Genomic DNA, 21,748 nt, shown 5'->3' with positions numbered 1-21,748 from the left:
TGGCGCCACACACACACACACACACACACACACACACACACACACACACACACACTCACACTCTCTCTCTCTCTCTCTCTCTCTCTCTCTCTCTCTCTCTCTCTCTCTCTCTCTCTCTCTCGCAAGACTTGCTGCCCTAATACCACTCTATCTTACGCTTTTTGTCAGGTCGATAACCTCCTCCTTCTTCCCTTTTTCCTCCTTCTCCTCCTCTTCCTCCTCCTCCTCCTCCTCCTCTTCCAGTGACACCCAGTACCCCGTGGCATTCCCTCTGACCCTCTTCTTCCCCTTAGCAACTGACAAGAAGACGCAGTGTTGATGGAGGTGATGGTGGTGATGGTGGTGACGTTGGTGATGGTGGTGGCTTTCGGCATCGTCACGTATGAGGGATTGGAGCTTCAAATCCCCAAGTTCTGTGGATGCAAGAGAGGAGGGCGGAGAAGAGAGGGGAGGGGAGGGGAGGGGAAGATAGGGAAAGGGAGGAGATGGGGCTGAAAAGGAAAGGGTACGAAAGGAAAGTGAATGCTGGGGACGTGCTAGATGAGGAAGGGGTGTAGAGGGGAAGGGGAAGGGGAGGAGAGGGGAATGAAAGAGATTGAAGGTTCTTGAAATGGAAGTAAAATGAAAAAAAAAAAAAGAGGGGAAAAGGAATGAATGGGATGTGTAAGACGAGAAAGGGGAGTAGATGATAAGGGGAGTTTATTTGAAGAGGGGGAAGAGAAAGGGGAAAGAGAGGAATGGGGAGTTTAAGATGTGGGTCAGTGAATAGGGGAACTAGGGGGAAGGGGGATGAGTGAATGGGGGAGGAGAGAGGAAAGAGATTGGCAGCTTACATCGTGTTTATTGTTTTCCGTGTCACTGGTGGCGGTGGAGGTGATGGTGGTGGTGGTGGTGAAGGTGATGGTGGTGGTGGTGGTGGTATTTTGTTTTCTCAATGCCCAGTGTGTGTCAAGTCATGAAGGTTTTTTTCTTTTTTTCTGTCTTTATATTTTTGGTCGTGTGAAGGAAGAGAGAAAAAGAGAGAGAGAGAGAAAGAAAAGGGTTCCTCATATATACAGGTAAACTTTCCATTCTCTTTATTTTCTTACTTTCCAAGGCACGTAGCAGAACAGTCAACACACACACACACACACACACACACACACACACACACACACACACACACACACACAGGCACACCCACGAGAAAGAAATTAGTTGTACAGTAGGATGAAAAGGATTGTTGATAAAAAAAAAAGGAAGAAGAAAGAGGAAAAGAAGGAGAAGGAGGAGATGAGGCAGATGATGATGACGAAGAAGTAAGAGGAGGAGGAGAGCATCAGCATTAGTCTCCTCTTTTCTTCTCTTCTCCGTTCTTTTCTTCTCCTCGCGGCTGGCCACTGGAGTGTTATACTTGCTGTTATTGTAGTGAGCGTGTCATTGTGAGGTTCAGGTAAATATTGTCTCACCTCCGAGTGGCCTCACCTGGCGGAGCGTCTCTGTTTCACGCCGAGGCAGGAACACCTCTTCACCTGCCTTTCCTGTGCCGTGTTGTGTAATTAGCGATCAACACCTGTTCCCACTTTAACTGTTTTGGATTTTGTGATGCTGGAACACCTTTCTTTCTAGCCTTCTCAAGATCTTACCTGCCATATATGTACCTGGGTTGTTTAATTAACTCCACACCTGGATTTACCTCATCGAATTATATATTCATTATTATCTTATGGTAAATAACAGACGAAGGACGAAACATTTATATAATTAAATAAATGAAAAATAGAATAAATAGGAGATCCCCCCCTTCCCTCTTTCCTCTCTCTCGCTGCTCCTCTAAAGACAACAGAAGACTCAAAACAAAAAAGGATCAAATTATGCTTATTAAGTGTCTTGATCTTCCTGCTTTCTATTTTGTGTTTTGTCATGGTAATGAGGTAAGGTCTCAACCACCACCACCACCACCACGACCACCACCACCACCACCACCAGTAACCCCTCACCTGTCTTTTTAGGAACTAACTGTCAACACCTGTTAGCATCCGATCATACAGGTAACATTATTAACTCAGCTCTCATTAGCTTCTATCGCCTCAGCCATTATCAGTCATTATCATCTGTCCCCTCCGTCATCGCCGCCGTCATTATCCCCTTTTTATCACCTGTCATCACCTGTCATCACCTCTCATTACCTGGCCCAGCCCTCCGCCGCCGTGGGTTACAGGTACAAGTCGTGACCTGCTGCCGCGACGTCCTTCCTGTAGCGCGAGGAGCACGGTGGTGATTAGCGGAAACAACACCAAATAAGGGAGGCATAAAAGTGATAGAAAAGTACGCCATGGTTTACTTTTCTTAGGAAGGTAAAAGAGTAGGAAACACTGAAGAAAAGTTACTGAAGGAAAGAGCCTGATGACTGGTGTTCAGAAAGGTAGAAAAACCGCCAAATAAGGGAGAAATAAATGTAATAGAAAAGGACACCGTGGTTCATTTTCGGGAAGATAGGAACCCACGAGAAAGAAATTTGTTGTACAGTAGAATGAAAAGGATTGTTGATAAGAAAAAATAGGGAAGAAAAAAGAGGAAAAGAAGGAGAAGGAGGAGATGAGGCAGATGATGATGACGAAGAAGTAGGAGGAAGAGGAGGAGGAGAGCATCAGCATTAGTCTCCTCTTTTCTTCTCTTCTCCTTTCTTTTCTTCTCCTGGGTGTGTGATAAATAAAACTGAAGAAAAGGAAGTGCGCCATCGGTACTTTTCGGATATACTGAATAATAAAACTAAAAAAAAGTAAATAAAAGTAAAAAGGTTAGCCATGAAACTGTTCAGGAAAAAGTAGGTAAAAGTAAAGAAGTAGAACACCGAACCTAAGAAACGAGGAAGGGGAAATTCAATATTAATGTGTTTTGCAAAAAATTATAGCAGAATTTTTTTTTAAACTACTGAACATTGTGCAGCAAAAAGGTAGAAATTACTAAATGACAATAAAGAAAATATTATAATCCACAGTCAGAGATTATATGCCTAACTTTGAAAATATATAAAAAAACTAACGAAGCACAAAAAAGATACAGTAAACCACACCAGGGAATTGCAAAGGAAAAGAGTGAAAAAAAAAGAAAACAAAAAAAAATTAAAGTTCACATGAAATAATTCTTGTGCAAAAAAAGGAAAAAAATAAAGAAACCTTACAAAAACTGATGTTAGGAAAGTACTACATCGTGAAAGTTTAGCAGAGAAGTAGAAAAAATATGAAAGAAAGAAAACAAAGTCAGGAAAGTACACCGTGAAATAGCTCGGCAAAAAGGTAAAAGAAAAAAAAGGAAAAAAAGTTGTTTTGAAAGTACACCGTGAAATTACCTGCCAACCTTGAGCGCGGCTGCAAGCTTGATTAATTTTCTGTTGCAGTTTTTCCTCTTTTTTTTTTCCATTATGTCGTAACGATCGATTTACCTGAAAACTTGTGCTCAACTTACCTGTGACGAAAAAAGTACCTTGTGACACCTTAGCATTACCATCGAAAGTACAGGTAATTATTCTTTGTTTTATATCTTCTTATGTCGATCGATTTATTTTATTTTTAACCTTAGCTGTAACGAAAAAAAAAACTTATTACACCTTTGTTTTTCCCGTCGAAAATACAGGTAACTTTCTCTTGGTTATTTCACAAAAATAAATATATAAGCAAATTGAAAAAGTCTAAATCATCAGGGTGCATCGATACCTGGGGAGGACAAGTTCACCTGGCGAATATTTGCGGGCAGGGTAGACACGTGGGTTTACCTGGGACACACCTGGACTGCCCTCGTAATGAACAGGTGTTGCTGAGACGTAGGTAGAAGGGAGAGAGGAGGAGGAGGAATAGTAGGAATAGGAGGATAAGAATGTAGATGTAGAAATAGACCATGTGTGTATGTGTGGGGTGGGAGAGGGGGTCGTGTGTGTGTGTGTGTGTGTGTGTGTGTGTGTGTGTACGTGGTTCCGTCCCCCGCTACAAGAGGGCTCCGATAAGTGTCTAAAGAAAGGATATATACAATCGCCCCAAGAGAAGGGAGGCGAAGGATTCCCATGAGAACAATAGCAGAGGAGGGAGGGGGGGGAGGGGGGGGTGATGGTGGTGCAGTCTGGCCACGCCTCACTGACCAAGGACAAAACTGGAGCTCCTCTCACACCTAACGCACACACGCACGCACACACACACATACCTACACACACGCACACACACACACACACACACACACACCTTCATACATACATACACACGGTCAGGGCGAGTTGGCCGCGCCTCTGCACACGCACACACGCCTACGCACACAAATATCCTTCCTTAGTCCCTTTGTGTGTGTGTGTGTGTGTGTGTGTGTGTGTGTGTGTGTGTGTGTGTGTGTGTGTGTGTGTGTTTAGTCGTGGTGGTAGAGAGAAGAGAGAAAGGAGGAAAACAAGCCTTAGGTAATTGATCTTAAAAGTTCTATTTTTCTCTCTCTCTCTCTCTCTCTCTCTCTCTCTCTCTCTCTCTCTCTCTCTCTCTCTCTCTCTCTCTCTCTCTCTCTCTCTCTCTTTGTGTGTGTGTTTGTGTGTGTGTGTGTGTGTGTGTGTGTGTGTGTGTGTGTGTGTGTGTGTGTGTGTGTGTGTGTGTGTTGTTTGGTGTTTGTTGAACGTCACTCAGCCGCCAGGAAAGAGGCAAACACGGACCGCTTGAGAGGGAATAAATCACGGATGCTGATGAGTGGGAGGAGGAGGAGGAGGAGGAGGAGGAGGAGGGGGTGGGGGGGTCAGAAGAGGAGGAAGAGGAGGAGGAGTAAGAGCAGGGTTATATTTGCACATTACCGTCTTTCGTTATCATGCTTGGTAAGACTTTAATTCGCGGAGGTGGAAAGCGTGGGAAGGCAGCGAAAAATAATCATAGGATGTGTAAATAAAAATGAGGGTGAAGAAGCGGAGGAGTGTGAGGAAGGCGAGGGTGCTTGGCGGAGGTGAAGGTGGTGGTGGTGGTGGTGGTTGGTGGTGGTGGTGAGGGCAAATTCCAAAGCCTCACGTATTGACCTTTTTTTATCATTTTTATTCCCTATTAGCAACAAAAAAACGTAACCTGCAGGCAAAGGGGCTAACCACCTCCCGTTTTCTTCAAGAGTGTATACGGGCGGGCGTAGATGAAGAAGGGAGGAAGATAAGGGCGGGAAAAATGTAGAAATCCTCGGGTCATTTTATCGTCCTCGCTCCATCGCTTACGGACGCTTCGGATGACTTAATTTGTGAGATCAGAGCCTTTGGTGCGGGAGGAGGAGGAGGAGGCTGCGGCGTGCACGGGTCCGCCTCTTCCTGAAATACTTAAGGGAGCGAGGAAAGAAAGGCGAGGGACGGAGGGATGGCGAAGGAGAGCAAAGGGGGGAGGAGACGAGGGGGGACAGGTGAGTGGGCGGGGGCGGGCGGGCGGGGCTCAGGTAGGGTCAGGTCGCCTCGGTTATTAATGAGTCCACGAATGGATAATCTACACATCTCCGGCTCATGATGCTCCGTCAGGCGTCACGAGCGGCTCAACCAAGACCGAACCGCGGGGCCAAGAACCGGAGCGGCGCAGGCGGCGGGGCGGGGCAGGACTTGTCAGATGCTCCCGCCCCTCACACCAACTATTTCCAAAGGCCAAAAAGGAGGTTAATCGAGTTCTAATGAGTGTTCTTTTAGGTTCACGGTACAGAAGAAGGCTCAGACTACCACCAGGGTCATAAAACTACCCCTGGAAATGCCCTAAACTCCCACGAAAGCCAAGTAAATTACGTGTTGTTGGACGCCGAAATGTTTAAGAATATGGCCCTAAACCCCGACTGGAACCACAAAGGGAGCGACGCGGGGCTGGCTCGGGTTACTGTGGGTCCCGCGATGGGGCGATGGAGGGCTGGGGCAACGGCCGACCCGCAGTCAATAAGGCCGAGTGTCTTGCCTTTGTTTCATGCATAGCTGGGCAAGGGTTTCTCCTCCACCAGTCCGACTACATTAACTTATTAGACCCTCTGTGAACGATGGGCTCGCCGCCACCCCCCTCCCCCCCTGCCCCCTCACCCCCTGGCTTCGACTCCTTCAGCCACCTGTTTTTTTGGGGGGTGACATGAGCATCGGGGGCCACCTCCTCTCTCCTTGTTGCCTATTCCTCCTCTTCCTCTTCATCTTCGTCTTCTTGTTCTTCCATACTCCTCCTCGTCCTCTTCTTCGTCAACGTCGTTCTTTTGTTCTTCCTTCCTCCTCCTCCTCATCATCATCATAATAATAATAATAATCTATCCCCTTCGTCGTCGTCGTTCTAATATTTCTTCCTTCCTCCTCCTCCTCCTCCTCCTCCTCCTCCTCCTCTTCCTTCTCTTCCTCTTCCCATCGCGAATATGATAAAACAGGAAGATCGACCTCGCAACTAATACAACGGCGCATGCGTACAGACACACACACACACACACACACACACACACACACACACACACACACACACACACACACACACACACACACATAAGATACTCCCAAACCCACCTAATACACACTTAACACCCCACACCCCCTCCCCCTTCCCCCCACCCACACACCTGACTTCCTACCTGGCTCTACGTGTTCCCTCCGCCAAAGCATGTAGTAGACGCTGGAAACTTTACATTAGCGTTATTAGTATTGTTTCTACCACCGCCCCCCTCCTTCCCCCCTTCCCCCTCCGACACACCTGGGAGCGTCACTTACCTCCGTCTTACCTGTCAGTGTCATGAGAACAGTGACATGACCTTAAGAATCAAACTCGGCATGCTATCTCCCCCCCCCATCAACAACCCTCACCCCTGCACGCAATGTCACCTGCTATCCACCCCTTCCACATCCTCCTCACACCCCCGCACTCCCTTCACATATACCTACCATCTTCCACATCAATTCTCACATCCCTCTTAGACTTCCAAACGACTTCCACACATCTCTTCCACCCTCCACGTCATTTCTCACATCCCTCTCACACTTCCAAACGCTCTCCACACATCCTTTACACTCTTCCACATCATCCTTATGTCTATCACCTTTCCACATCATTCCATATCCTTCTCATATCCTTCCACATCGCTTCTCACATCCTCAACAATCCACCATACCCCTCCACATCCCTTTTCACATTTTCAATATCCTTCCATATCACTTTTCACATCCCTAACAGACCACCACATCCCTCCTTATCTCTCCAATACCCCTCCACATCCCTTTTCACATTTTCAATATCCTTCCATATCACTTTTCACATCCCTAACAGACCACCACATCCCTCCACATATCTCCACATCCATCTTCTCATCCCCATTACACTTCCACATCCTTCCACATCCCTTCAATAATAGCCGACGCACTCCCACGCATCCTTTCCTCCTCCTTCCTCCCCTCCACATCCATCTTCACATCCCAATCATCCTTCGACATCCCTAGCACCCCTCCGCATCCCTTCAATAATCCCCCACGCACTCCCACGCATCCTTTCATCCTCCTTCCTCCTTCCTTCCTTCGCTCCCGATCACCGTCCGGAATGCAAGGATTTTCTACACTTATCAGATTCGCATGGCATTGTAGGACGTCTGAGTCAGCGGGGGGTAGGGGGGGTAGGATACTCTCTCTCTCTCTCTCTCTCTCTCTCTCTCTCTCTCTCTCTCTCTCTCTCTCTCTCTCTCTCTCTCTCTCTCTCTCTCTCTCTCTCTCTCTCTCTCTCTAGGATTGTCTCTCTCTCTCTCTCTCTCTCTCTCTCTCTCTCTCTCTCTCTCTCTCTCTCTCTCTCTCTCTCTCTCTCTCTCTCTCTCTCTCTCTCTCTCTCTCTCTCTCTCTCTCTCTCTCTCTCTCTCTCTCTCTCTCTCTCTCTCTCTCTCTCTCTCCATGTCGACGCCCAAGAGCCAATGGGTTTGAACTTGCTCCGAAAAATATATATTGGAAAAAATGATGGAGAGGCGGTTTCGATCCAGTATATTTCCCGGATAATCATTAGTCTCTCTCTCTCTCTCTCTCTCTCTCTCTCTTGATCTCTCTCTCTCTCTCTCTCTCTCTCTCTCTCTCTCTCTCTCTCTCTCTCTCTCTCTCTCTCTCTCTCTCTCTCTCTCTCTCTCTCTCTCTCTCTCTCTTCTTCTCTCTCCTCCTCCTCCTCCTCCTCCTCTTCGTCTTCCTTGCTCCGGTTAACAGGTCGGGTCTCAGCCTCACGTTTGCCTTCGTCACGCGTGGAGGGTCTCTCTCTCTCTCTCTCTCTCTCTCTCTCTCTCTCTCTCCTGTTTGCTATATTTTTCCCTTCCTTTTTTTATTTTTTTTCCTTTTCTATCTTCATCCTCTTCCTCCTCTTCCTCCTCCCTTCTCCTCCTCCTCCACTTTTTTTCCTCCTTCTCCACTCCTCACGCATCCACATACTAAAGCGTAGGTGAGCTATTCCATAAACACACACACACACACACACACACAGTTCCACATTCCATACCTCTCCACCTTTCCACTTTACATTCCACCCGTTCTCTTTTGTCCCATCCACTCCTTTCCACCTTCATTATGCCCATTCTCCTTCCCTTTCTCTTTTCCCTCTCTCTTCATTAATTTATCTCTCACACTTTTCCTTTGGTTCTTGAATTTCCACTCTATTCGTTATTTCTTACTTTTCCTCTATATATCTTATCTTTCTCATTCTTCATACTTCCCAATTTCCTTTCCACCCTTTAATTCTCATCTCTCTCTTTGTCGTTCTTCCTGCATCAGTCTTTCCTTCTCTTCCTCTATTTCTCTTTTCCTTAACTTATGCCTTCTTGTATTTCTCCTCTGTATGTTTTTTTTCTACCTGTTTTTTTTTTATTTGCAGCGTCTTCCTATTTTTCTCCTTTATTCCTCTTTTCTCTCGTCCTTTTATTATCTTATCTCATACTCATTTTTACTCCTCATTATTTTTTCCTCTCCTCCTTTCAGTCCTTCACTCCTCAGTCTCCTTCATTATCCCCTTCCCTCATCTTCATTATTCTCCTTTACTCACGATTCTTCACAGCCTTCATTCTTCTTCCTTGTCCCTTCTTTCATCCGTGCCTTTCCTTATCCTTCACTTCACAATTTTTCCTTTACTCCCTCCCTCTTTGCTCTCGTTCTGCACGCTCTCCTTTTCTTAACTCCTCTTGATCCTTCACTCCGCATCCTACACCCTTATCCTATTCCCGTTCTTTTGTTCTTGTCTCACTTTAGCATTTTTCCTTCCCTCCACTTCCTTCAAATCCTCATCATTCCTGCTCCTTATCCTCCTTACTGGCCTTTTTTCATCACCCTATGCCTTATCCTACTTCTTCCTCCTTCCAGTGTCTCCTCAATGGTTTAACTAATACACGATGAAGAAGGTTTTGGGCAGTTCTCGAAGGCTTTTAGGTCTGTGCTGTGTTGTGTTTCTCAAGGGCTGCATTAAAGGTATACAGTGAAATGAAGTCAATGGTTTTACTGTATACACATTGGAGAGGGTTCCGGATAGCTTTCGAAAGGTTTGTGGGGTTCAGTATTGTGTTGGATTTCTTATATAATGCGATAATCCTAAATGGTTCAAGTAAATACCATGCTCTTGAGTTTATGGGAGCTAAGAGGGTTCGGATCGCTTCTTGGGGATTCTAAGTCGACGGGTTCAAGTAGATACCGAGTGTGCTGAGGGCAAGGAGGGTTTGAATCGGCTCAGTAGGGAAACTAAGTGGACGGTTCAAGTAAATACCAAATACAGAGTTTAAAGAGGGCGAGGAGGGTTTCAATCGGCTCAGTAGGGAGTCTAAGTGGACGCTAGAAGTAAATATCAAGTACGGAGTTTAAAGAGAGCAGGAGGGTTCGATTCGGCTCGGTAGGGAATCTAAGTGGACGGTTCAAGTAAATATCAAGTACGGAGTTTAAAGAGAGAGAGGAGGGTTCGATTCGGCTCGGTAGGGAATCTTTAAGTCGACGGTCCAAGCAAATACCATGTGTACGGAGTTTACGGGGGCGAGGAGGGTTCGGGTCGTGTCCATTCGGCTCGGCGGGGAAGGGCGGCGAGGGCGGAGGAGCCGGGGGCCGCGTATGCTGGTATTAAGGTGTCCGGGAGGCAGGAGGCGTACCATTATCAGGGGATCAAATGAATGCCGTAGGAGTGAGGGTTGTAATTGTTCGGTCTGGAGATGAGTTCCTCGCATGCATAATGTTGAGCGCTGCATCAGGGGTGGCGTGTGTGTGTGTGTGTGTGTGTGTGTGTGTGGCCCCTAGCTCCCCGCAGACATGACGACCGTGGATGTGTGTACGTTTTTTTCTGCCTCTGTGTGCGTGTGTATGTATGTGTAGGGGGAAGGGAGGGAGAGGGAGAGAGAGAGGAAAAAAGGGAGGTTAGGGTACGACGGCGCAAACTCGGCATAAAGAAAGGGAGTTTAGGCGAGGGTGTTGAGCTGTTACTGAATACACTTACGAGAACGAGCGATGGACGGAGACAAACAAACACAGACGGGGCTTTACGTTACGTTCTGCCGTGTTTTTACCATTCCCTTGAACCATTTTAACTCGACACGAAGTCCGGTTTGTATATTAGCGGCTGCAGAAGGAGGAGGAGGAGGAGGAGAAGAGGCAGGAGGAGAAGAAAAAGGAGGAGGTTTCGCCCGTCTGCCCCCTCGCCTTCGCCGCCTCCGCCACCGCCCTCACCTCCGCCGCCGCAAAACCTCTCCTTCTTGCGTGCTGGTCTTCGCGCTGGTCTATTCTCAGTTGCCTCGCCCCGGAGCTAAGTGGAGCGGGGCGCAGCATCCATCATCCCCCACTCCGTACTTTGGGAAATGCATGTCGGTAAAGGCCGGGTAATGGTCACTGCTATTGTTTTTCTGGCCCCGGAGATGCAGGCCAAGAGGGAGGAGGCTGGGGAGGGCGGGGAGAGGGGGTGCAGCGCGGCGGTCCGGGGCTTCACATGCTGGGGACGCGTTTTTGCACTGGGAGGAGTACATGGAGGGTTTGAGGGTGTTGGGGTGTTGGGGTGCTGTAGAGGCGCAAGGTGGTGATGGGGGTGATGGGGGAGGTAGGGGTGGGGTCTGCTGGCTAGGCTGGCTGGCTGGCTACTGAACCTGAGGCGGGGCGGTGCAGGATTTGATGGGGCAAGGATGAAGGAGTTAAGGAATTGGATGCTAAAGAGGAATGTTTTGTCCTTAATGACTGTGAAGGTTTTGTGTCGAGTTTTTTTTTTGTGTGTGTTATATCAGAGTTTAGGCTTGTGATTATGGGGTGAACAGCAACAATGGTAAGACAGTGACCGACAGCAACAGCCCAGACGACAGGGCAGGGTTCGCGCCGAGGCCGTAGTAATGCCCGATGTTAAAAAAGTAGAAAGTTGATGATAGAGCGGGCCAGGCAGGTATGTGTTCTTGCTTATTTGTTGATCACTCCACCCCCCCTTCTCTCTCTCTCTCTCTCTCTCTCTCTCTCTCTCTCTCTCTCTCTCTCTCTCTCTCATACTGGTAGTTAGTAATCAGAATAAACGTAAAACCGCTACCTACCCAAATTGTTTTTCCTAAATAATAACGCGACTGCAGTGTCACCTCGCCCCTTGCACAACGCGCCGCTTCCACGAACCTCCCAGGTCACCGCGACACCCCGAGCACCTTGTGGCGGCGGCGGGCAAGCGGGCACCGACTGGTCACCCCCGCACCGCCAGGCTCCTGTTCCCGTGTTGCTTGGTGTGGGTACGACTGTGTGCTCTCCTTTCCTCCTACTCTTCCTCCTCCTCCTCCTCCTCCTGCTGCTTTGCTCCTTCTCCCCCTCCTCCTCCGCATCCTTCTTCACCTGCCCCATGTCTGTTTCTGCTTCTCTTCCTCCTCCTAGTCCTCCTCCTCCTTTCTCATTCTCCTCTCCTCTTCCTGTTCCTCCTCACCTACCCTCTCTTTCTTTATGCGTTCTTCTATATACTTTTGTTGGCTAGCAAATGCGCTATGGTCTAAGTTTAGTAGCAGTAGTAGTAGTAGTAGTAGTAGTAGTAGTGGTAATAGTAATAGTAGTAGTCGTAAGTGGTGATGGTGGCTCTGGAAATCCTGGTGTACTGGTTTCCTATTCTCTGGAAACTGGAAAGGTTAATAACAGTTCTCTGGATTATAGGTAATGCTTATGTAACCTTTCCGCGCTTGCCATTTTGCTGATGATATGATCGTGCTGCAGCGGACGGAGGGCGGCGGCGGAGCTTGAGTGGAGGAGGAGGTGATGGTGGAGGAGGTGGTGGAGATAAGGAGGAGTAGTAATAGTGGAGGAGGTATTGGCGGTGGTAGCGGTGAGAGGTAATAGTAGTGGTAGTGGAGATGAGAAAAAAAGTAGTGGATGTATTAGTGGTGTTGGTAGTGCTGGAGGTGTAAGTAGTGGTGTTGGTATTGGTGGGGAAAATAGTAGTGGTTGTAGAGATTAGAAGTAGCAATAATAGTAGTTTAAGTATTGACGAGGATAGTGGTAGTAGTAGTGGTATTGGAGGTAAGAAAATGTAGTGGAAATATAAGTGGAGCTGGTAGTGGAAGTAGAAATAGCAGTAGTAGTGATTGTATGGTAGAAATGTAAGTAGTAGCAACAGTGGTAGTTTAATTCAAAGGAGTAGTTTTGGTGAATGGAAATAGTGCAGTTAACAGTGAATGAGATAATGGAGGTTGAAAATTGAATAGACTGTAGCGAGAGAATGGTCGTGATGGAGTTAATAGTCGTGGTTGTGAAGATAGAAATAATAGTAATATCAGTAGTAGTAGTAGTAGTAGTAGTAGTAGTAGTAGTAGTAGTAGTAGTAGTAGTAGAATGAAAGTTATAGCGGTGGAAGTAGGGGAAGTATTAGGGGGAGCGGAGGTTGGGTGGAATACATGTAGCTGTCAATTACGAAGATGAAAAAAAAAAAACAGAGCACCAATAACAGTTTCATAGTCGAGGTGGTGGCGTTACTTGAGGTTACGTGTGACGGGGGGGGGGGGGTCAGGCAGGTAGCAAGCAGGTAATGAGGAAGATGAATAAGAACAAACCGAGGTAATGAAGAAGAACGACCACGATACACACACACACACACACACACACACACACACACACACACACACACACACACACACCTCACCGCTACCTTTCCTTTCCTCAGTATACTCCGCATGACACCAATTAGTCTGAGGCTCACCTGACGCACTCCCACGCCCCTTGGCATCACCCGACACCTGGCCCCGCAGCACAGGTGAGGCACAGGTGAAGTAGCAGCGGCGGCGGTAGTAACTCGCGCGGCAGGTTAGCGCGGATGAGATAGCGCTGCAGGATGGTGGTTAGGAGCCGAGGAGGTCCTTCATTTCTGCGTTACGTTGTGGTGTGTGGGTCAGAAGGGATGTTTAAGGGGGGAAGGAGTGGCAGGAGGAGGAGGACGCGGAGGAGCGGAAGGAAGAGGTTGAGGAGGAGCAGAAGGAAAATCAGAACAGGAGGAGAATTTGGAGAAGAGAGGAGTATGGTGATTAAAAGGACGTAGAAAAAGAGGAGGAATAAGAACAAGAAAAAAATAAATAAATAAACAACAAAACAACAGGAGTGAAAACAAAACCATAACAAGGAGCAGATGGATGAACGCGAACAGAAGCCAAAGTAAAAGGAAGAGGATGAAGAGGAGAAGCATAAGTAAGGAGGGGAAAGAGGAGAAGGAGGAGGAAGAGGAGTCCCCGGGATCGTTGGCTACGTGAAGAATACCGCTCTCTTCACTGTTGTGGCGGGCAGCGAGTGTGTGTGTGGCGGAGGTAATGCCTGTTGTTGAGATAATTAGCAGTAGTTAGTGGTCGCGCCGGCGTCAGTGGGGCGATTATCGGCGCGGGGGTGCTGGCCCAGGTGAGCCAGGTAAAGACGCGGGGATTACCTGGGGAAGGGAGGGAGAGTGGGAAGGAGGGAGGATTGTTCTATGATGTAGCTTCATTGACACCTGGTTGGATGATGTTTACCTGTATAGTATTAAAGGTAAGGAGGCAGGTAAAGACGCGTGATTACCTAGGGAAGGGAGGGAGAGAGGAAAGGAGGGAGGCAGGGAGGATTGCTGATGATGATGGATGATGTTTACCTGTATTGTTTTGAAAATAAGGAGGCAGGTAAAGAAGCTGGGTTTACCTGAGAACCGGAGGAAGAGAAGGAGGAGGTACTGTGATTTAGCTCCATTCACACCTGTATGGTAGGGATCCTTACCTATATAAATTAGAAGGTAGGAGGCCGGTAAATACTGTGGGATTACCTGAGAAAGAGAGGAAGGAGAGTTCTGTGACGTACCTCCATGTACACCTGTATGTTAGGGATAATTACCTGTACAAATTAAAAGGTAAGGAGGCAGATATATACTGTGGTCTTACCTGAGGAAGAAAAGGAAAGAAGGATAAAGGTTCTGTGATATGTAACTCTCTTCTCACCTGTACTTTAGGAATGCTTATACCTGTATTAGTTTAAAGGTAAGGAGGCAGGTGAACAGGCCGGGATTTTATCAGAAAGAGAGGAAGGAAAGTGAAGGTGTGTGTGGTATGGGGCCGTTGACACCTGCTTCGTGGTATACCTGTAATTGGAATGCCTACCTGTTTTACTGCAAATGCTTCGGAATGTGCGCAGCGTGGCCTTGGGGGGAAGTTGCAGCTACTCGACAGGAAATGCTTTGATTGACTCTATTGCTGCCGTGCTCTTTATTTTTGTTGTTCATGATGTTCTTCTTTTCTTCTTTTTATTGCTATTATCATTCTTCTGTTTAACCGTTCGAGCTTTGTCTATATATTTTCTGGTCACTATTATTATTTTCCCTCCTCCTCCTCCTCCTCCTCCTATTCCTACTTCTGTTACTACTACTACTACTACTTCTACCGTTTTTCTATCATTAGTGGTGGCTAGTCTGACTTTTTTTTTTCCACACCCTGTTAGTCACGTTCAAATTATCGTCAGGGGAAGTAACAGGTGCGTTAAAACCACCAGGTAACACTCAGGTAACTCCCTCCCTGTCCAGGTGAATCCCTCCGTCAGGAAGTCATCCCTCTTACCTGTCTTACCTGTCGTCCTGAGGCCTTCATTTTGGGATTCCGACGCCCGACCTTCCCTCACCTGCCTTACCTGTCCCCGACCTTCCCTCCCGCAGGATAGAGATGTCTGCCGACTTTCCCGACTTCGCGCGCGTGTGTGCTCTCGATGTTTATGGTTCGAAGGAGGAAGAGGAGGAGTTGGCGTGAAAAGGGATGTCCTATAAGTTGGCATAGGTTAGAATTTCCTACTTAAGTTTAGTGGCAGCCGCGGAGTCTCGATTTTATAATTTTCTTTAGTATATACTTATTTATTTGTATTTATTTATTTATTTACTTATTTATTTACATTTTTTTCATTTTGTTGCGTTAGTCGTTTTTTTTAAATATTTACTTATGTTGTTTGTTTCTTAATTAGTTTTTGAGAAGCGTGACTTGGAAATATTACGGTAGATTCTGTCGTTTTTTTATCTTTGTCTATAACATTTTTTTAATGTTTTTTTTTTATAGTATTGAAAATGTTTGAGTTGGAGAAAGTCTTCGGCATGTTTTGTATTTCCATTTTTTCAATTGCAATATTTTTCCGTAATGTGCGGTGATGGGTGTAGGTTGTTTGTTTGTTTCGTTCATAGTAATGCTTTGAGGAAGAAGTAACATTAATGTCGTGGGTTGCATTTCTTTACATTTTTTTCTTGCTATCTAACTTGATTTCCTTAACTATGAGGAATTCCTGAAAAAAAAAGATTCCGCAGTATTTTCTTAGCTTCATGATGATGACTATGGTAGTGATGATGATGATGTGAAAAGAAAAAAAATCAGGATATCAGAATTTTCCTCCATTATATTTGTTGGTTTCCCTTCACATGCTCACACAGGGCGGCAAGATACAATCATTTTTCTCACATTTTACTTCCAAGACGCAAGAAGTCTTTACACGGAAATCCTATTGCGTGGAAAGCCTCTCCGTCACGTGACAATATCTCGCCACGATTAGAAACCTTCGTAGAAATGATTACCTGACGCTTGCTTTACCTGGATTTCCTGGACTTCTCCCTCTCCTACCTGGAATCGAGGGCGGAATACCTGGAACTTACCTGGATTGCGTGTCAGGTGCTAAGGCAGGGTATCTCAAGGTTGAGGAAGTAATATTACAAGCGTGTGCGACTATTTACCAAAGTTACGAAAAGCCGTGCGTATCGCCACCAGGGATTATGTTCGTAAAGCCGGAGTTGCGAGGCTCCAACGTTAGGATTAGTAGGAATGAGGCCTAAAGGGCGGCAGTGTGCATTGGTGTAATGATCGCGGGGACAGGTGACCGGGGGGGGGGGGGACAGGTGAACCAGGTGAAGGTGGCGTGTGAATGCGCTGGGGTGCGTGAGGTGTGGCGACGGCAGGGGGTACGTGTGTGTGTGTGTGTGTGTGTGTGTGTGGATAGTGGGCGTTAGTTTCATGGGTGGAACGAGGTGGATGTCATAAGCTTAGGCTGGACTTACTGTTTTGAATGGAAGGCTTAAGTTAAGGGAAGGCCCAAGGGTGGAAAGGCTGCATAAAGGGAGTAGGAAGTATTCAGGAAAGGGAGAAAAAGCGTTATAAAATCCTTCCCTGTGTATTTGTGGGACGGTAATAGGTAGGTGCTGAAGGGGAGGAAAGGGAGGTATAAGGGAAAGGGAGTTAAAAAAATAGGAAAGTGAGAGTTAGTGTGGGCAAGGAGAGCACTTGGTGGAGGGTAGTGGAGGATATAACGTGAAGGGAGGGAGGGAGGGAGGGAGGGAGGGAATAGTAAAAAGGTAAATAAAGGTAAGAAGTGTGAGGGGTCGTTGGGTAGAAAGTAGGTTAGGAAAAGATTATTAGTAGTAGTCATAGCAGTAGTAGTAGTAGTAGTAGTAGTAGTAGTAGTAGCAGTGCCTGTGTAGGTGTTCACACGATGTAATCTTCGTGAAATAATTTACTTCTCGCAGCCATTCAAGTCACATTCTTACCTGAGATTAATTATGATGGAAGGCGAATGCAATTGTCACGGAAGAAGGGAGGAAGGAAGGGAGCGAAGGATGAGGAGGAAGGAGGAGGAGGAGGAGGAGGAGGAGGGTCTTGTGTAACGAAACAACATGCTTTGCCTATCGATTCTTTAGGAGCATTCAAACCCTTAATTGAGCTTGATTCTTCCTCCTCTTCCTCCTCCTCCTCCTCCTCCTCCTCCCATGCACGAGTTACCTGAGGGAGAACAGACAGGTAGACAACAACTCTCACTCTTCCTCCACCTCGTCCTGTCCACCTCATTGACAGGAAGGAAGGAAGGAAGGGAAGAATGAATGAAGGAAGGAAGGAAGGAAGGAAAGAAGGAAGGAAAGGACCTGTTTGTGTGTGTCATCTGGTCCTTATTTTTTTTTTTTTTGGCTATTTTCCTTTTTTTTATATATATTTTTTTTTCTGTGTGTGTTCTCGAGGGAAGCGCAAGACAGTGATTCCAAAAGTCGTGTGTTTGTGCTGTGTCACTAATGGTGTTACTTCCTGTAGGAGGCGCTGATTGGGGGGAGGGGGGAGGTGTTATTTGAGACGGGGGAGGATGTGTGGGTGGGTGGGGAAGGAGGGGGGGAGGGGGGGGCTGTTAGATATGCTGTCTGACCACTCACACTCAGAATATTTCCCACTCAGAAGTAACAGCCGGAGACACCGTATTAGACTCCCTCCACTTCACTCCACCTCCCTCCACTTCACTCCACTTTATTTTCCTCCACCTCCCTCCACATCAATCACTCTCTTCTCTATCCTTGACTTCAATCCCTCTCCTTCTCTCTATTTCTCTCTACTTTTCTCCAGTTCCCTCCAGTTCCCTCCCTTTCCTCCACTATCCACTAGATCGCTCGCACTTTACCTCAACTTCCCTCCCTTTCTTCCACTTCCCTCCACCTCCATTCTTTCCTCCCATTTCCAGTTACCAAATATTTTCCGCTATCCTCCACGTCCTTTCCTTCCGTTCTCTTCCCTTTACTTCTTTTTTTTCTCCTCTCCTTTCCTTCAACTATCCACCAGGCATTTTTCCTCCTTCTTTCCCTCCCTTCCCTTCTTTTCCCTCCCATTCCCTCTAGTTTATTCCTCTTCCCTCCTCTTCCTTTTCCTCCTCCTCCTCCTCTTTCTCCCACCTGCACGATGACCTGTGTGTTTGTGTGTGTGTGTGTGTGTGTGTGTGTATACTATTTCGTGAGTGCATAATCATTCGAGCGTTGTGTCAAAATCTATCGTTCGGCGGCGCGGCAGAGAAATCAACAAAGAGGTGAGTAAACACATTTTTAGACATTGTTGTTACTAGGAAAAGACAAAAGAAAAAAAAAAAGAACGTAAACGCGAACGGGAACAACGCCACTCACGCCGTCTGGACACTTTTTTTTTTATGCCGAACGTGATGTCTGAAAACACCGACAGAGAGAGAGAGAGAGAGAGAGAGAGAGAGAGAGAGAGAGAGAGAGAGAGACCCACATACATACAGACAGACAGAGAGGTAGACAAGCAGACAGACAGACAGACAGGCAGATGTTCATAAGACACTCTTCGACCCAATTCCCTTCCCCCCCCCCCCCCTTCCTCGGCCATTTACTAATTTTTCCCTACAATTTCCATTTCCATTTCACCCGTTTCAGTTTTCCCCCTTCACTTCTCCTTTTCTTTCCCTCTTTCCTTACCCTCTCCATTTCAATTCTCCCATTGCACTTTTCCCCCATTTCCTCTCTGGTCATTATTCACACCTTCCCCTGCCTTTTCCACGCTCATTCCACCACTTGAAACTCTTCCCCTTTCTTCCCCATTCCCCTTTCACCTCTCTTCTGACTCCCCAAAATAGGACAGGTATGTTTAAGTGGGAGGGTGGACAGGTATAGGTGGGTAGGGCACTGCATCTATCCACCCCCTCCCCTTCCTTTCCTTTTCCGTAGTTATTTCTCTCCTTCCCTCCCTTTCCCATTCCTCCCTGACCCCCGTACACCTTCCTCCCTGCTTCTGGAAATGTGGACAAGTGGGTGGACAGGTGGGAGGTGGAGGAACCCCGGCCATCGTGCACACAAACAGTGACTCACACACATACACACACACACACACACACACACACACACACACACACACACACACACACACACACACAGGGGCGTAACAAGCACACAACAAGAGCCTCCTTTATCGCCGTGTGTTGTACCGATGTTGCATGTGTTCAGAATTAATTGAATCCCTTCATTAAACGCCGTATTTGAGCCCAGGAATCCCGCCCGCCATTATTAGCACTGCGTTTTTGCCTCCGGAGTCGAGTCGAGTCGAGGTGCTGAAGGTAAAAAGTCCCCTCACAAAATCTTGCCATCTGTTTGTTGCTCGCCGGCGTAATGCGCGCTGCTGGGGCGGCTGAAGGGGCGGCGAGGGCGAGGTGAATCAGGGCTGTATACTGTGCTCGGGGTTGGGGGGGGGGGGGGGTGAAGGCGAAATGGATCAGGACTGAGGGAAGGCTGAAGGCGCGGCGAGGGCGAGCTGGAGTCAGAGCGGCGGCCGGTGTACTGTGTTCGGGGTGAGGGCGAGGTGGAATCAGGGCGGGCTGCAGTATTCGGGGTGAGGCGCAACGGTGTACAGCAGCAACAGCACACACAGCAGCGGGAATTGAAGGCTCGGTGATGATATAGATGTGGACGCTGTTTGGCAGGAACGCAAGAGCAACAACAACAACAGCAATAATAACGACAGAAACAAGTACAACAAATAACAGAAACAGAAATATATGGGCATTAACGGAATCGGCAACAGTAACAGCAAAACACAACAGCAAAACACCGCGAACAGAAACGTTAACAAGAGTAACGGCAATAACAACCTCCACCACCGCCACCACAACAACATACCCAACAGCACCAACAACAGCAACAGTAGCACCACCAACAGTAATAGTAACAGCAGCAACAACAGGAGGATGGCGACGGCGGCGGCGGCGGTGATGACGAGGCAGGCCGGGTCGGTCCGGGCCGCGATACATCTTGCAATAATTCAATGATTATGAAACAGCAGCGCCGCGCCTCTGCCCACCCGAGGACGCCGGAAAAGTTCTCTCTTTAATTAAGTGTAAACAAGAGGCTTCGCGGGCCGCGCAAATAAGCCATATGTACAGACAATGCTGGAAATTTATGTGTTGTGTGTTTTACTCAAACAACGCGTCTTGATTTTGTGAATGAATGTCGGCACAATATTGACGGGGACCGGAAGGAGGAGGAGGAGGAGGAGGAGGAGGAGGAGGAGGGGAATGGATAAGCGGCGAATAACGATTAGAAGCAAAAGGAAGAAAAGGAAGAGAAAGAGAATGAAAGACTAAGAGGAGGAGGAGGAGGAAGAGGAGGGGAATTTGTAAACGGCGAATAGCGATTAGGAGAAGAAAAAGGAAGAAGAGGAAGAGGAGGAGGAGAATAGCGCTTAGGAAAGTAGAACGAAAAAAAGAAGCAGAACAAGAAGTAAGAGAACAAGGATAATGATAGAAGGAAGGACGAAGAGAATAAGAACCAGAGGGAAAGGAAAACGAAACACGAAAACAGAACCGGAGGAACAGAATGAAAGGCGAACAGATAAACAAGATAAACAAACAGACAGAGAGAGGCGGACAGGTAGACAGGCGCACAGGTATTGACGGCCCTTTGCTTTTAGAGAGCGAAAAAGGTGCATTATTTAGGGCGAGATCGATGCGCCGTGTGTTGACCAGCGCCTCGACAAGCACGGCCGCTCGCGTGACAGATTCTTTGGAGTTTATATTAGCGCAACATGCTACATATTTCCCCGAGTGTACATTACGACGCGCACACACACACACACACACACACACACAGTCACCCTTACCTCGTCCTTACTCCCACACACATACAGTCACCCAATCACACTTCCAGCTAGTCACTCAGTCTTCTACCCTTCCAGTCATCCACTCATTCATTCGGTCATCCACCTAGCTAGTCAACCAATCAGTCAACCATTAAGTCAGCCATACATACAGCCAGTTAGCGAGTCAGTCAGTCAGTTATTCAGCCAGTAAGTCAGCCGTCAATTCAGTCACCTTCCTACTCAGTCAGGCAGTCAGAACCCCCATGGAAGGGCTAACAGTTATCTTTTATGTATTGTTATGTGTCGTTACGTATTTTGTTATGTCTTAAAGTGGGATAAGAGAGAAAGAGGAGTAGGAGGAGTAGGAGGAGGAGGAGGACGAGAGAGAAAGAGCAAGAATGGGAAGGATGAAAGACGAACGAAAAGAAACCAATAGGAGAGTGAGGGAGGGATGAGGGAAGGGTGGAGAGGTGAAGAGGGAGAGTCCAACCAGGGTGTGAGGGGCGTGGGGAGTGGGGGGGGGGGAGAAAGGGAGTGTGTTAGGGGGGAGGGGGAGTGTTGTGTGCGTGTTTTTAGCTCACTTATCCTGGGCGAGTGTACCTACAAGGGTGTCGGGACGGGGGAAGTTTATTTCGTGCTCCACTTTTTTCTTTTTTTCTTTTTATTCTTTTTTGCTGTGATGAATGCAACAAATATTCCTTTACACTCTCTCTCGGTCTCGGTCTCGGTTTCGGTCTCTCTCTCTCTCTCTCTCTCTCTCTCTCTCTCTCGCTCGCTCGCTCAATTTCTATCTATTCATCTTTATCGTGTTCTGATTGTTGGGTTTCATATTTATTGATCAAAAGCTAAATAGAGAGTAATGTTATGTCTGCAATCTCTCTCTCTCTCTCTCTCTCTCTCTCTCTCTCTCTCTCTCTCTCTCTCTCTCTCTCTCTCTCTCTCTCTCTCTCTCTCTCTCTCTCTCTCAGGTAAG

General features: G+C 47.3%; 1 protein-coding gene across 1 annotated transcript in view; it reads left to right on the top strand.

Moving 5' to 3' along the window:
• The window catches only part of LOC126985418 (forkhead box protein P1-like), a 483,883-nt gene that overhangs the window by 109,831 nt on the left and 352,304 nt on the right, over positions 1-21,748 (top strand). The window lies entirely within an intron of this gene.

Source organism: Eriocheir sinensis, chromosome 59 (genome assembly GCF_024679095.1).
Source record: "Eriocheir sinensis breed Jianghai 21 chromosome 59, ASM2467909v1, whole genome shotgun sequence".
Taxonomy (NCBI): domain Eukaryota; kingdom Metazoa; phylum Arthropoda; class Malacostraca; order Decapoda; family Varunidae; genus Eriocheir; species Eriocheir sinensis.
This window is presented reverse-complemented; position numbering and strand designations above follow the sequence as displayed.